Source organism: Mustela putorius, unplaced genomic scaffold, assembly GCF_011764305.1.
Source record: "Mustela putorius furo isolate JIRA1106 unplaced genomic scaffold, ASM1176430v1.1 tig00000198_pilon_pilon_pilon, whole genome shotgun sequence".
Lineage (NCBI taxonomy): Eukaryota > Metazoa > Chordata > Mammalia > Carnivora > Mustelidae > Mustela > Mustela putorius.
Genome location: NW_025421311.1, coordinates 179,748 through 193,195, shown reverse-complemented (window position 1 = coordinate 193,195; position 13,448 = coordinate 179,748). Strand labels below are relative to the sequence as shown.

General features: G+C 49.3%; 1 protein-coding gene across 2 annotated transcripts in view; it reads left to right on the top strand.

Annotated features, from left to right (window-relative positions):
• The window catches only part of TRPC6 (transient receptor potential cation channel subfamily C member 6), a 103,593-nt gene that overhangs the window by 51,110 nt on the left and 39,035 nt on the right, over positions 1–13,448 (top strand). The gene's annotated exons all lie outside the window — the stretch shown is intronic.

The following is a 13,448-nucleotide window of genomic DNA, read 5'->3' as shown; positions in this document are numbered from 1 at the left end:
TATACACGAACAATACGTGATTTCTGGTGTGCAAGCCAAGATTTCCTAATAAACCATTGTTTTAACTTTGGAAAAATCACACTGGGTAACAGACACTTGGCCGTGAAGGGGATGTGTTGGAGAGACATGAGCCATCTCTTGCTAAACGCACCATTATTTCTGAATAGATAACGGCTTTTAGTTAACCTTGCCTTTAACTAGATCAAGAGTGTGTAGAGTCATTCATCTTTTCCCAGTCATATTATTTGGCTGCTTATTTATTTTTTTGTATTTTAACTTTTCTGGACATGACAGAACTGTATGTCTAGATGGATTGTCTGTTTTAGGATGCCATGGCTTCAGTAGCTCCCAGGAGCTCTGCAGGGGAAGCTTGCAGCGACCTGAGCGTGGGCAGCAGCTCACAGGAGCTCTGCAAGGGAAGCTTGCAGCGACCTGAGCGTGGGCAGCAGATCCCGAGGAGCTCTGCAGGGGAAGCTTGCAGCGACCTGAGCGTGGGCAGCAGCAGGGGTGGGAAGAGAATGCAAGGGGCTGGGACGGAGTGTGGCTCCAGAAGCCAGGCGGGGAGATGTCCTGTCTGCAGGGACTTCCCATTAAGACCAGCCTTCTGCGCTCCATGGACTGGAAGCTTCCAGACCGGCCCGCTGAGTCTTGCACCCAGGAATCCAGCAAGCCAGGAGGAAGGAAGAACATCTTTATGGAGAGCAGTTCCGCCTTGCACTCAGGTTGGCCCAGGATTTGATGGAACAAAGTAAGCGTTCCTCGAAAGTAGTGGGAGGCAGACTGTGAGCACGCGAGCGGCACAGTGTCTGGTTTCTAGTTTCCAAATAGCCCGGCCGAATGCGGCTTCAGCCAGGAGACCTAGGCTTTTGTGGGGCTCGTATAATTCCAAGGGCTCTGTTTAAAGAAAATACAAAGTTCTGAGTATAAGCTTACCAGAGTCCCTCTGCACACCTAAGAAAGGACCTTCCCGGAGCAGCCCTGTGGTTGAGCCTCTGAGCTTTGGAGGCGTGTCCACGGGTCCCAGGCGTGTGCCGGGTCCCAGGAGGGACCTGACCTGTCCTTGCTGCTGCTCCAGCATCAAGAGCCATCCGTCAGATGCTGGACCTCATCCATGGGGCTTGGCTCTACCTTGGGAGACAGGCGGCGTCTCTGACCCGCAGGGCCCCTCCTGCCCACCCGCTCCTCTGTGGCTGGAACAGGCCGAGGCGCATGGGTGAGGGGGTGTGAGGTGCAGGGAGAGCTGGGGGGGGCGGCGGGGAGCTTGACTCCTGTCGGGAAGAGCGCAGCGCAGCACCGTGGGTGCCCGGCCTGGGAGCGGGGCAGGGATGTGGAGGAAAGGTCGATGTGGGCCTGCGGCGTTGCATGGGATGAGAACATAGCAGCCTGCAAAGTGCGTTCAACATGGAAAGTCTCCAACTATGTCCGCCCCAGCATCATATGCATGGGACTCAGGAGAAGGAGCTGGTAAATAACCTTCCTGCAGTACGACCAAGCAGATGTCCTTAGAGTCACGACCGTGAATCCAGGTACATCTCAGATGCCCTGCGTGCGGCCCATCGGCCCCATCACAGCCCCCACACCCTGGAGGAAAGCTGACCACCTGCCTGGGCGGAGAGCCAGGTCCTGAGCAGGTGAAGGGTGTAGACCGTGGGCCAGACTCCCTGGGTCAGATCCCTGCTCTGCCACCGGGGAGCTGGGGGATGGGGAGCGTGTTCTGCCCGTGTCCCTCCGTTCTCTCATCTGTGCCACGGCCACAGTAACAGTAAGGCCCTCCTAGGATTCCTGGAGGGTTGAGTTATTTGTAGAATTCTGTTTTGCATGGTCCAGCATAGATGCTATCTATGTAAGAAGTTCCTAGACAAGCATTTTCTGAGATTCCTCCTGGTTCCGAGATTATTGAATTCTGTAGAACAAACTGTTCTGCTGGGTCTGGAGCATTGTTTCACTTGGCCTTCAGATGAGTCTGCACTGAAACAATGTTAAGGACGCTGTGCAGATCAGGGGACCTCCTTGGAGGACGGAGGCAGGCTCTGTGCACACCCGGACCGTTTGACCGTTTTCATGAAGCAGCAGCACCTGCTGGCTCCCGGAGAGTGCTCAGGGCTGTCACCACTGACCCTGCCCGGGGGCCGAGTGTCGACCCATGTCCTCGGAGTCGCTCCGCCGGTGCTGGTGAAGACCCGGCCCATCCACTAACCCTCCCTGAGCTTCCTAGGCTCTTCATGACATGTGAAGCTTTTCTGACCTTTCGATCTACCCACCTGTGTCACAAGGTGAAGTCTTGTGGATCCCCAAGTTAGGTGTTTGTTTGTTTATTTTAAAAGATTTTATTTACTAGAGAGAGCGCGGGTGCTCAGTCAGGGAGGTGGAGGAGGGGTGGCGGGTGGGAGAGAGTCCCAGGCAGGCTCCATGTCCAGTGCGGAGCCCAAAGTGGGGCTCAGTCTCATGACCTGGAGCTCATGACCTGAGCCGAAACCGAGACTCAGACTCTCTGCCTGCTGAGCCACCCAGGCGCCCCCACCAGCCTGGTGTGTAAAGGGCTTGGGAATTCTTTAAGTTTGCATATTATTGCTTGGTTTCAGCTGAAATTCAGTTTATCGGTAGTTAAAAGGAGGAGAACGGTGTCTGTCTGTGGTTCACATCTCCAGGATGTGTAGCTGGGGAAGAACCGTTACTGTCACTGTCCCGGACACTAATTTGACTGAGGGGTTATTTTATAAATTATTCCTTCATATGCACTGGTAGGTCAACTTAGACTCCCCTAAACATCTAAGAACTTACTCGGTTGGTCAAAATTGCCTTTGGCTGGAAGAATTCTTATGGGCATATTTGCTTGTGACCTCACACCCCTAAGTGTGTCAGGGCCTACCAGCTGCATAAATACCCGTTGCTCTGACTTTTACCTTTTCCGTGACACATGCCCAAGGTCATAGAGCATACATCCATGTAACACAGAGTTAGTCCAATAGATACAAATCTGTTTATGGATATGGATACACAGACAGATACTGATAAAAATAGTTTCTATTCCATCGCATTCCAGAAAGGGTTTGGGGTGGCTGTAACTTGAACAGAGTGCTTAAAACAACTTAAAAAGAGTAACTGTTTAGTTACTTCATTTGAAAAATGTATCCTTTTGTAAATAATTTCACAAAGTTGGTTAATTAATCAATTTCAAATGGTGCATCATTATTGCCATGAAAGCTGTAAGGTGTCTGGAAAATAACTAGCTATCACAGGCATCCATACTCGAGCACACCCCACTTAACAAAGGCATGTCGTCTGTTAGATGAATAGTACTGGGGCTCTGTCACAGAAGCGGAAATTGTGAAATTCCTGTTTTCCCTTGGTGTTACATAACAACACTTGCTTGCTGGGGCACCTGGGTGGCTCAGTGGGTCAAGCCTCTGCCTTCGGCTCAGGTCATGAGCCCAGGGTCCTGGGATCAAGTCCCGCATCGGGCTCTCTGCTCAGCGGGGAGCCTGCTTCCTCCTCTCTCTCTGCCTACTTGTGATCTGTGTCTGTCAAATAAATAAATAAACTCTTAAAAAAAAAAGAACACTTGCTTGCTCAGTTCAGTCATATAAAGTGAAGAAGCAAAGCAAAAGACTGCTTCATGAATGTTTTAAGTATCTAGAGGCTTCAATTTTAATTGAATATAGTGGTTTCGAGCATTGTTTTTCAAGTTGGTGAAAATAAGTTCAACCAAGATTCAGAGGTGGTGACTCAGCAGAGCCTTGCAAAACCCAGGAACCCCACTTAGCATTTTCAGGAGAAGTGCAGATGAGCGCAGGAAGTAAACATATTACAGGAAATAAAAAATAAAAAGAAGAAATAATTTATAATCCTGACAAATTATAATGAACTAAAATCACCCTATGGGGCTTTATCCAGGGTTAAGTACAACTTATGAGAGACCCCACAGCCTTGTACCTATACGATGGCTTGAAATTGTAGCCTTCCACATTTCTTCCGAATTTATGTGAACAGTGAATAGAAACAGGACCTAATCAGTTATACTTAAAAAAAAAAAAAATGCATTCCCTGGATTTTGGAAGCTAAGCCTATTTACTTATCTTTTGATATTTAGAAAATTGTAGAAGAAATTTACATATAAAAACCAAGAGACCAATTAGGAATCATATACCTAGGAAGGTCTACTCAGTTAACAATAACTCTAGTTCTTGATTTTTATTTTACAAAGGAAAAAGGACACTAAAATATACAGAAAATTTTTGACAGTTAAAAAATATATATAGCTTAGGTGTAAGCTTCTAAGGGCAGAAAATACACCGTGGTTACCGTTAAGGGTTGGTGTTTAACACAATTTCCCGCGGATATTAGCACTCACAAGTCTGAGGATGATGGCAGTCATCTGTGCTCTGGGGGAAAAGTTGCATCGCCAAGAGGTCTGCATCCCCTCGGGACTGGTCATTGCTAAAAGGACCGGCACAGAGCAGAAGAGAGACGCTCACGTTCACACTTGGATTAACACCTACTGAGCACCGCACGGGGCAGACGTTGTGTGAGGGACTGGACATGGGACACGGTTCTTCCCGCCCCCGTGTGGCTGAAACATATGGTGATGGGCACCAGGCAGAGGAGGCAGTCGGCACCCCGGGCTCTGGAGCAGCTGCCCCGGTAGGGTGGGGGGCAGGGAAGCCTGTCCTGACACCCACATTCCCGCGATCTCACTGCAGGCCACCGTCGTCTGCCCTAGCTCCTGACTGGTCATTTGGCCCCTTCACTTGTTCCTCTCCACTCCAGTCCGGCTGGGGACACTCTTGGTGTCACCGTCTCACCTCGGGGTGAAGCCCGAACATTGCGGTATAACTCAAAGGACTGTCTACCCTTCAAGGCCATTTTCCTCCGCCCCGATTTCTAGCTCTCCTCCTGCACGGGACCCTCAAGGCACATGAAACGACCTTGAGTTCCAAGGGTACATTGTGTTCCTTTTGTTTGTTTCCCCTTCTGCCTTTGGGGCAGGCAGAGCATCCTCTTCCCCCTTAAGGCAGCTTTACCCTCACTGTAGGTCTCAGTTCAGGTCCGTTCCTGTGAGCCAGAAATGTAAGTGTCACCCTGGTCTCTTCCCTATGCCTCCTCTTTTTATTTTTTAAAGATTTTATTTATTTACCTATTTCCTTAGTATGCACGAGCAGGAGGAGGGACAGAGGGAGAGGGAGAATCCCAGGCAGACTGCCCGCTAAGCACAAAGCCAGTCACGGGGCTCTATCCCAGGACCCCGAGATCCTGACTGGAACCAAAGCCAAGAGTCCAAAAGCCGATGCTCCATGGGCTGAGCCAACCAGGGACCCTCTCTGCCTCCTCCTTTTCCTTCCATCACCAAATTCCAAAAATTTTAGGGCTAATAAGCATCTTGCTGTGGTCCATTTTAAAACGGTTCCTACTCATTCAAACACACCTACAAGGTTAGTATTTTCCTTCCCCATCCTCAGAGAATTAGTTCATCTCAGAGATTAAGTCACTCGCGATCGCATACTCGGTAAGTCCGCAATGTGGAACACAAGTCAGATTCTGACTGACTCCAAGGAGATGTGCCTCACCATGGCGAGGGACCTACCATGGTGTTTGTTCCAAAAACAACATGACTGTGGAATCTTTAACTTCATTTTGTTTGTTTCTTCCATGGTTATACAAAAATCAGACCCTAGATTTTTACATATTTTCATCTTTTTAACAATTCCTTTTAGATCTCTACTTAAGGTAGTTGCCTGTTTTAATGGAGAAAATGAGACTGATAGTTGTGCATGTATTTCTAAAGGTTACAAAGTGACAAATAGTTGGAAAGTGAATGGATTAGGTGGATTTTTTTTGTATCAAAGGAAATTAGGGGCGCCTGGGTGGCTCAGTGGATTAAAGCCTTTGCCTTGGGCTCAGGTCATGATCTCAAGGTTCTGCATCTCAAGCATTTATTACTCTCTAGTAAAATGAGACCCTTCAGACTTATCGGTGGGCCGTATACTTGGGCCAACACGTATTGCCAACACGTATCTTGGGGGCTTTAGAGATAAAGTTTCCAAAGGAATTTTTGTATGATAAAGTAGACTTACAGGATCCTGGGGGTGCGGAGGGGAGCTGGTCAGGCTAGGATTGCTTTTTGCCCTTAGCAGAGTATTAATATGGAGACAGCTGCATCCCTAGAGGACAGTCTCTCTGCCTCTTTCAAGGACTTGTCAGTGGGCTGGAGGTAGTGAGGAAATAGAGTTTTTCTTCTGCTTTTAAGAATGTAGCAATTCGTACTTAGCTGATCCTTACCCAAACTAGGCAGGTTCTAGGTCAGCTTTCTGGGCTACAGGTGAACATTTTTCTGCTTCTATCCCTCATCAATACCAGAAATTTGCTAAGAGAGTAGATTTCATATACTCTCAACTAAAAAAAAAATGTAGCTATGTCAGTAGATGATTAAGTTCATAAACTTGATTATAGTAAACTTTTCTCTGTGACTATCAAATCACCACGTCATATGCCTTAAATACACTAAATACATGCATTCTTTATTAAATAATAAAATACAATAAATAAATTCTTATCGGGCAAACATGCCATTAAAATTCTGGATCTCCTATTTAAGCAAACCAAACAGCGTTGTAGGGAATTGAGCCATCTACCTGCAGATAACCACTGCTGTCAGGGTTTGTCGTACTTGATAGACCAAAGTTGCATGTACAGCACTGTGTACTGACAGATCATACACGTAGGACTGATGAAGTCCCGGAACCTAAGTCAGGTTCGGTGGGGTGAGGTTCGGAGCCGACGGCTAAGAAAGAATTCTTAAGACATCTCTGGTGCAAAAAGGTGGTTTATTAAAGCACAGGGACAGGACCCGTGGGCAGGTGGAGATGCAGCTGCCCCGGGTTGTGAGGGATGGCAGGTTATGTACCCTGCTGTTGGGGGAAGGTGAGGGGAAGGAAGGGTTCAATGGAGTTTTCATATGCTAAAGAGGGCCAGGGTGTCTGAGGCCTTGCTGCTGTGGCTTGATCAACGTTGTCTTTAGACCAGCCATTAACATTAAGATAGTTGGGAGACTTTTTGGTGGGATGTCACAATCCTGCTATCAATCGCCTTTGTTAGTGAGATTTAGGACATTTGTAAACCAAGGGAGACTCCTGTCTAGCAGGATTGCGAGCTCTGCAAGTTAACTATTTGCTTATTGTTCATGGCAGTCAGGGCTGCCTGAGGAATGTCACACAGATGACTGAGGGGGAGCGGATGGAGAGGGGGGTGCAGGGCGCCAGCTTTTGCTTTATCTTCAGCCAGCCTTGTGCTCCCTCATCACTACCTTCCGGAGACTACTCATTGTTTTGAGAAATGGGGGATCTGCCATTGAGGCTCTTGCCGTGCGGCAGAATCCCATTTGAAGATGGACAGCCTGCCTCTTTGTCTGTCGGTCAATTTACCTGAGCGACTGTGGTGATCAGTGATCTGGCCTACAGTCCAGATCTGTAAAAGGAAGACCGCAAGAAAGATAAGAGATTGATGGGATGGAGACTCCGTATGTGGGAGGTGGACCCGTGGGGCGGTGGGTGGGGGTGGGGTGCACAATGAGCAAAGGAGATGAAGTTTCCTGAATACATCACCAGGGGACGGCTGGCAGGACCCGGAGGCAGTGGGCAGGGGCTGTTTTTAAAGCAGGAAGTGGGGCAGGTAACTATGTCTCGTTGTCAGTAACCTGTTGGTTATGTAGGCCTGTGGGTAGTCTGAGCTGGGTGGTCCCGTGTGTTCAGCCTGCTAGTCATGACCAGCCTTTCTCCTGTCCATCCTCAGCCATCTGCCCAAAGGTGGCGGCTCCCAGAAGAATGAATGAGAGGCTACTTTTAGATGGAAGGAATGCTAATGAGTCACGGGGTGGTGGTGGTGGTGGTGGTGGTGGTGGTAGTAGTGGCGGGGCCGGGGAGGCAACTGGCTGGCAGGGAGTCATTCCTGTTGACTTTGGCAAACACAAAGAAGGTCTGCTGGGAGAGATCCCTCCCGAAGTAGCAGCCCTCATAACTTTAAAATAAAAAAGGAACACAGGGAGAAGTGAGAGAGGGAAGAATATTTACTCCAATGACATGGAAGGGTTAGAAATTTTCACATAGAACCACTGTAACCATTCTTAATCTTTTGGTGCAATGTTAGAAAAATTTTAAATAACTTTCTTTTCTACCTGCCTTAAATGATCATTGCAAGTATAACAGAGTATACAAGTATTTGGGCTGTGATCAGATGTACTTTTTATTTCAAATGTACAACCACTGAAATGGTTTAGTCTGTCTCTCCTAGAATGTGTTAGTTCCGGTATGACTGATTCAAAATGTTTCATGAGAAAGAGGAAGAGGCAGTGGGAAACAGTGCCAGGTGTCGAGTTTCTAGGCTTCCGTGTATCCTTGGGATGAGAAAAAGAGGAACGGGCCACTAAACCACACAGACACCATGTCTGTGGCATGAGCTGAAGACTTTGTCGGGGAGAAGCGCCTCTCTCTGCCCTGTGGCCCTTCTAGCTGGACTTACAATCGAACTGACAGGAGACAGATGAGCGGGGAGGGCACACAGACATGGCAGTGGGAAGATAAGGAGAAAAGTCAGAGCATCAGGGAGCTCAAGAGGGGGTCGGGTTGTGGGTTGCGAAGCCCATTAGCAGGGAGGTGAGAGATGTTTGCAAACAACCATGTTGCCCTGGGATGCAGATGAGTTTCTTAGCTGGAGAGGAATGTCTGTGAATAGCGGTCTTCCTGCACCAGCCGGCAGTTGAGGGTAAGGTAAAGAGATTTTCCTGAATCTGTTGGGTTTGGATTGCTTTTACTCTAAATCATGGTCCTACAAAATGGCCCATCTTGGGGCAGCCTGACCTTGAGCCCTACAACAGGGGTGATCAAAGTTCAAAATAACCACAAGAACAAAAAGGAAACCTATTGGATCCTAAGGCAGGATTTCCCATCCCCCGGCCCCGCTCCCCTCCATCCTGGCCTGTGTACCCAAGGACAAGCAAGGACAGAGCAAGAAAAACTGCAAAAAAGAGATTAGAAGAAAACTGGTGAATAAGCCGGGCTTGATCTAAAACTACGGCTGGAAGGGACTCAGCTGACCCTCTCCTGAAGAACACTAAAAATGAATCAGCCCTGGGCGGTCAGAGCTAGACTGCAGATTAAGACTTAGAAGATTGCAGGGTTGGAAAGAGTGTTCTTCAAAGGGTGCACCGTCTCCGGAGAAAGGCAAAAGTAAAGTGAGAAGTGCCATCTGGCCACGAGGTAGTGAGACAGCAGAGAGCAAGAGGGAAGAGGTTTGGTCTTGGAATTGGGTAGGCAACCAGAACCACAGCCCCACCTCCCGCCGCCTGAGCAGCCAACAATGCACGGCAGTCTCGGAGCTCTGGGGCAGTCACAGAAGACGGTGCCACTGAGCCAGAAGTCTTGCACAATAATAATAGTTTTTAAAAAAGGAACAGAAGAAAGTTCTAGTTGTCCTGCATCCTCACTGCAGCGTGGTAGTCATTCTTGTTAATTTGGGCCGTGCTCGCAGGAATGCTGTGCGTCTCATCGAAGCCATCATTTGCATCTCTTTTGTGGTTATTGACATCCATATGCATGTTTTGGTGACGTGTTTGTCAAAGTTTTGCTTATTTTTAATTGGTTTTATTTCCCTTTTTTAATTAGATTTTTATTATTGAACGCTGTATGCTCTTTATATATTCTGGATATAAATCCTTTATCAGATAGGTGATTTGCAAACATTTTTTTCCAAACTGTGGCTTATTTTTTTATTCTTTTAACAGTGTCTTTCAAAAAGTGGATGTTCTTCATCAAAGATGAAGCCCAACTTACCAATTTTTAAAAATTCATATGTCATGCCTTTAGTGTTATATCTAAAAATGTTTGTGCTGGGGCACCTGGATGGCTCAGTTGGGTAAGCATCTGACTGTTAATTTCTGAAAACTGGTGTGTTATTGATTTGATTACTTCCTTCTGGCAGGAGAAATCCTAAATGAATAGGCTGGCATTTTATAGGAAGCGAAGCAGATTGGATTCTGTCCCCAGAGTGGTCCGTGTCTTTCCCCTTGGCCACCCGAACAATGCAGGAGCCTTATGAAGAGTCACTGACTTCATAAATCAAGGAGACACTTCTCCGAATTTAAGTCTCTGGTGGTGGGGATGCTTTGTGTCGTGTGGTTGTCACACACTTGGTTATTAAGTGTCATTCTAAATGCAGAGTAAGGGTAGGTTCTTCTAGGGAATAGCATTGTTTGAGAAACTCAAGAATGTGAAAAAACACGATGCTTTCCCCTCACTTTTCTTTTCTGCTTCCTTCCCGTTATTTGTTCATCTGCAGACTCGTAAGGCACTTCGGCACCGCAGTACGAGGGTTTGGGCAGGCTTTAGGAACACGTGTCCGCAGGAAAGGCAGGGGAAGCACAGGATCTGGGAGCGGGGCGGGAAGCCCAGAGCACACGCCGGGCCAGCGAGGCTGGAGCACAGGGCACGCTGACGATGAGGACTGTAGTAAGGCAGTGAAAATGCACGTTGGTGTGCAGAGAAAGCAGTCCGCGTGTTCTGGGCCACCGTGGAGATCGGACGAGGTGGCTCGGGGACACTTAGCTGCCATCTTGTTCATTCGGGCCGGAACGCGCTCAGCAAGGACGACGGAGAAGGGTATTCAAAGTCCGTCCTAGATCACCCATCAGCTCCAGCTGGAGTCCACAAGTCACGCATCGCACGGCAGCCCTGCAAGTTCCGACCTGGTCCACAACCACACCTCGCCCACCCACGTTCCAGCCCCGGCATCCGAGGCTCAGAGGGATGACCCCAGAGCAGGGCGCAGTGTCTGGGCTCCTGACACAGCCACTCCTTCTTCAGGCCGTGTTCCTCCAGGATCCTGCAGGCTTCCTGCAGCAGCCTCAAGTCCAGATCCCTGGAACTCTATGTTCAGCAACTCTGAATTTGTCCTCCATTTTTCTAGACGTGGGACCTTGGTTGATTCAAGCTCTAAACCCCTCAGAACAGAACTCCCTGAGCTGGAGACCAAACCCTTGGGTTCTGAAGCTTGAATCTTCTAGGCTGGACTCCTTAGCTCATGGGGGGTTTCTTAAATGTTTCTTCCTCCCTGATGTACAAGTCCCAAGTGCTGACCTGAGAACCCCAGTGGAATCCACAGCTTGGCCTTGAGCCCTGAGACTCCGCACCTTCAGGTCAGCTGAGTCAGGAATCAGAAAGTCCTTGGGGGAGGGAACCCCGAGGTTTGCAGCTGTAATGGACACCGTTCCCTTTCTCTGGACTACTGGCCTAGAGACAAGTACGGTTCTGTGTGCCTGGCGGCTTCTTCCTCTCCGCCCTCCCTTGGCTAACTTCTCCTTCCTGCTTCTGTCTTCAGAAGGCTCTCTCCGACGCTCAGACTGCATTGAGAACTACTTGCTAAGTTCTGTAGCCCACGGCCCCGTTCCTTTAATAAGAGTCACTCTCCTGTAGTGTTCTGTGGACTGCTCTCTTTTCTGTGCTCTCTTGTGTGTCTTTCCCTGCTGTCTCTCCTGTCACATGTCCCCTGTGCCCAGCACAGTGCCCTGAATGCTAAGGATTTGAGCTGATGAATGAATGATCGAACTGTTGGGCCTGTGGTGGTGGTTGGCAGTTCGAGGGCTGTGTCGAAGCCCATTCCCCATCAGCAGGACAGGCATTCCGGAAGTGTGGCTTCCAGACAAGGTGACCCGTGGGCTATGTCATCCAGCCCTCTTTCCTGTGTGTTCACTGTCCCATGGGTGTGGGCTTGGGGCGACGTGGCGCCTGTGGGAGAGGCTGGGAGGGTGTCCTCTCTGCTTGCTGAAGCCCGTGTCCTAGCTCTGTTAGTGCCTCGGTCGGCGGCTTCAGCGTGTGCCGGACGCACAATTCGACCAATGCCAATGTTCCCGTGACGTCACAGTCCTTCCCTTAAGACCCTCAGCTTAGTCAGAGTGGCTCGTGCTGAGCCTCATGTGGGGAGTAACTTAACGCAGGTGGACGAACCCTAGTTACAGGCCCATTTTTGAAGACGCTGCCTGGAGTCGGATGCAGGTGTTTTCCCGAGAGCGAATAGACGGGACGACAAGCTGAGAGAGATGAGAACCTGTGATTCATGGCAGAAGTTTGTGCACTTGCCATCGTCTCTGTGCACACGTTTCAGCAGCGGTTTCTGCAGGCGTGAACCGTGGCGAGGTCAGGGTCACTCTCAGAGCGTGCGCTGGGGGATGCTGGCTTGGCCCCCGGATCCGCTCTCCACCACGCTCCCCGTCCTCTGCCTGTGGGGGTGGGCATCAGTGCAGACGGCGTGGGTGGCAGCCATGGGCTCCTTTGTCCCCGGACTGAGCCGGGTGCAGCCATCCAAGGCCCCTGTGGGGCAAGAGGGCAGGAAAAGGAGGTCAGCGGACCAGATCGCTGGCTCTCTCTTTGAGGGCTGGTTGTTGCCCTTACTGAAGGCCAGAGACTCTGGGACTGGCCCTTGTCTTACAGTTACCCTGTCTAACTTCAGTGACCGTCTCGTCCTTATGTGACTTCTGGACTGAGCATGGCGCCATGTTGGATTTCCGTAATTCCTGCCACCGTTCCCAGCACCGTCCCGTCCAGCTTCGCGGACCCCCCAGGAGAAGTGGGCCACTTCTCTCCTGCCTGGACTCCGTCGTACACAGAGTGTCCGGGTGGAGAGAGACCAGGTTTCTGTTAATAGAAGCAAACCGTGTAAACCTCTTTCTTTGATGAGATAATTGGGATAAATTTTGCCTGTAGTACACCTAAGCTTTTTAGTTTTCTTGAGGGTTCTCTATTAAGATCGCTCAAAGTAGATGTATGTGCCCAGAGAGCTACCTACAAATGTTCGCAAGTGAGTGGTCCCCGAACGGGAGGAGCTCCCGGGAAACTTACTCTTCCGACTTTGTTATTTTATGAACAATCTGTACCTGTTTCCTTGTTTACTCTGGTTTCCGTTCTCTCACATGGTCAGGTTTGCTTGCTTGTTTGTTTGTTTCTTTCTTTTAAAGATTGTATTTATTTATTTATCAGAGAGGGAGCACAAGTGAGGGGAGCAGCAGAGGGAGAGGGAGACGAGGCAGACTCCCCACTGAGCAGGGAGCCCAATGTGGGGCTTGATCCCAGGACCCTGAGATCACGACCTGAGCCGAAGGCAGAGGCTTAACCCACTGAACCACCCAGGCGCCCCAGGTTTCTACTTTTTAAAAGCAAAATGTCAACTGGCGATAAAAATAAACAAAAATGTGTAACATACACAAGACATGCTGGCTCCCAACAACAGTGACGAGCGGTTGGGGTGTGCTGTCCCTCGTTGAACACAGGAGCGGTGCGATTCGTGTGACTGAGCACACAGGAAGATGGTGTTGGAGGGAATGGGACACCTCCGGGGGGAAGCTGAAGCTGACCGAGTCAAAATCAAGACTTGCTCTTTTGAGAGCCCAATGGGAGTCCCCGGATTTG